The sequence below is a fragment of the Urocitellus parryii genome, chromosome 1, assembly GCF_045843805.1.
Source record: "Urocitellus parryii isolate mUroPar1 chromosome 1, mUroPar1.hap1, whole genome shotgun sequence".
NCBI classification, from domain to species: domain Eukaryota; kingdom Metazoa; phylum Chordata; class Mammalia; order Rodentia; family Sciuridae; genus Urocitellus; species Urocitellus parryii.
Window position 1 is genome coordinate 198,055,815 of NC_135531.1, and position 3,015 is coordinate 198,058,829.

The window sequence follows — 3,015 nt, forward strand, 5'->3', positions numbered from 1 at the left end:
TCCTGCAAAATTTCGTATCTAAAAGGAGTGACCCTAATGAGATCTGGAAGCATATATAAATATTACTAATGTTGTTAAAGCTATCGTCAATCTGGAAAAAACATTTTGAAAATCTTATCTTTATATTTAGATTTTATGGTTTTATGGCATGTATATATAGTTGACCTTTCACACTTACAGGTTCAGAATCTACAGACTCAACCATAAAATATGTGAAAAAAATTGCTTTTGTACTGAAACATGTACTAATAACTTTTCTTTTTTGTCATTATTCCCAAAATAACACAGTATAATAATCACTTATATACTATCTATATTGTATTAGAAATTATAGTAATCTAGAGATGATTTAAAGCATATGGGAAGATGTTCATACAATATAAGAAGAGACATTTTATAAAAGAGACTTGAGTCCAGAGAAGAGGAGATTAAACCAGCCCAGGAGGATCAGGGATGAGCAGGTTTAGGAGGCTTCAGGCCTAAGGTGGAAGTTAAATTGAACAGATTAGGGAGGCTGGAGACCTAGGTGGGGCCTAAGTAGATCTTGGCTTCCTGTATAAAGCCTCACCTCTCCTCTCCCTCTGGCAACAGTCTTCTCCAGCTCTTCCGATGGTGTCTTGCTCCCGAGACATCTTGCTCTTGAGACATCTTGTCCCTGACGACTGCGCCTTGCTCCTGACAACTACTTCCTTCCCAGACCATGGCTCCTTGGCCTGAGTTGGAAAATGCCCAGCCCAACTCCAATAAATACATCGAAGGGGCCACGAGTCATCAGTCCACACCAGCCAAAGGCAAGGAGACTGGCAAAAATGACAGCAGTGATCCTGCAGCCAAAATTGAACTTCTGCCCTCGTACTCCACTGCGACTCTGATAGAGGAGCCCACTGATGTGGAAGACCCCTGGGACCTGCCCGCACTCCAGGATTACTGGGATCAAGTGGTCAGAGAGAGACATCAAAGGGAAGCTCTTATGTGTCTTCCAAGGGATTGGAAAATTCATTCGGCTCCTGGGGTTCCTCTACTTGTTCATTTGCTCCTTGGATGTCCTCAGCAGCACCTTCCAGCTGGTTGGAGGAAAAGTGGTCGGGCAGTTCTTCAGCAACAACTCCATCATGTCCAATCCCCTGGCGGGACTGGTGATCGGGATGCTGGTGACCGTCATGGTGCAGAGCTCCAGCACCTCCTTATCCATCATCGTCAACATGGTGGCCTCCTCATTGCTGACCATGCGGGCAGCCATCCCCATCATCATGGGGGCCAACATTGGGACCTTCATCACCAACACCATCTGTGGCGCTCATGCAGGCCGGAGACCGCAGTGAGTTCAGGAGGGCTTTTGCAGGGGCCACCGTCCATGACTTCTTCAACTGGCTGTCTGTACTGGTGCTCTTGCCCCTGGAGGCTGCCACCCACTACTTGAAGATTCTGACCAACCTGGTGGTGGACACCTTCCACTTCCAGAATGGAGAAGATGCCCCAGCACTTCTGAAAGTCATCATAGATCCCTTCACAAAGCCCATCATTCAGCTGGATAAAAAAGTCATCCACCAAATTGCAATGAATGACGAATCGGCCCAAAACAAGAGTCTGATCAAGATTTGGTGCAAAACTTTTACAAATAGGACTCAGATGAATGTCGCACTTCCCCTTCCCTCTGTTGGATGGACGGCATCTATACCTGGACCATAAGAACGTGACCTACAAGGAGAACATTGCCAAGTGCCAGCACATCTTTGTGAATTTTAATCTCCTGGATATGGCTGTGGGCATCATCCTGCTGATTGTCTCCCTGATGGTCCTCTGTGGCTGCCTGATCATGATCGTCAAGCTCCTGGGCTCTGTGCTCAAGGGACAGGTTGCGGTTGTCATCAAGAAAACCATCAACACTGATTTCCCCTTTCCCTTTGACCAGCTACCTAGCCATCCTCGTCGGAGTGGGCATGACCTTCATCGTGCAGAGCAGCTCAGTGTTCACGTCTGCCATGACCCCTCTGATCGGTCGGTATCGGTGTGATAACCGTTGAGAGGGCTTATCTGCTCACTCTGGGCTCCAACATCGGCACCACCACCACCGCCATCCTGGCCACCTTATCCAGCCGGGGCAACACTCTCAAGAGTTCTCTCCAGATCTCCCTGTGCCACTTTTTCTTCAACATCTCTGGCATTTTGCTGTGGTACCCAATCCCATTCACCCGCCTGCCGATCCGCCTGGCCAAGGGGCTGGGCAACATCTCCGCCAAGTACCGCTGGTTTGCCATGTTCTACCTGATCTTCTTCTTCCTGACCCCGCTGACGGTGTTCGGCCTCTCGCTGGCCGGCTGGCCTGTGTTGGTGGGTGTGGGGGTGCCCATCATCCTCCTGCTGCTGCTGGTGGTCTGCCTCCAGCTCCTGCAGTCCTGCTGCCCACGCGTCCTGCCCATCAAGCTCCGCAATTGGAACTTCCTGCCCCTGTGGATGCACTCCCTGAAGCCCTGGGACAACCTCATCACCTTGGCCACCAGCTTCTGCCAGCAGCGCTGCTGTTGCTGCTGCCGGGTGTGCTGCCTGATGTGCGGCTGCGGCAAGTGCTGCCACTGCAGCAAGTGTGGCGAGGACCTGGAGGAGGTGCAGGAGGTGCAGGGTGTCCCCATGAAGGCCCCCAAGGCCTTCAAAAATGCCGCCATGAACAGAGAAGACCAAGATGAGGTCAAGGCCCACGCTGATGTCCCAGGCACCAAGGCCATCTGCAATAGCACGGCCTTCTAGGACTACCCAGAGGTTGGGGGGAACCTCAGGTGCCGAGTGCTCCACCCTCCCTGCCTTCCCATGCTTTCCGCTGCCTCACAGGGATTTGTCCCTAGTGGGGAGCTTGACGTCAGGCCTAGCTTTTCTTCTCTTACTCAGACTGTCAGCTTCTGTGCCCTAGACCCCCCCTCACAGAAGGCACAGTGCATCACCAAGGGAGATGAGGACAACCAAGCTGGCCAGGAGGTGGCCACAGCCACTCCTGCACACAGGTGAAATAGGATGTTCTCA

At 51.3% G+C, this 3,015-nt stretch overlaps 1 pseudogene; it reads left to right on the forward strand.

Moving 5' to 3' along the window:
• The first annotated feature begins 700 nt into the window (after nucleotides 1-700).
• LOC113183115 (sodium-dependent phosphate transport protein 2B pseudogene) lies at nucleotides 701-2,745 on the forward strand (annotated as a pseudogene).
• The last annotated feature ends 270 nt before the right edge of the window (nucleotides 2,746-3,015 follow it).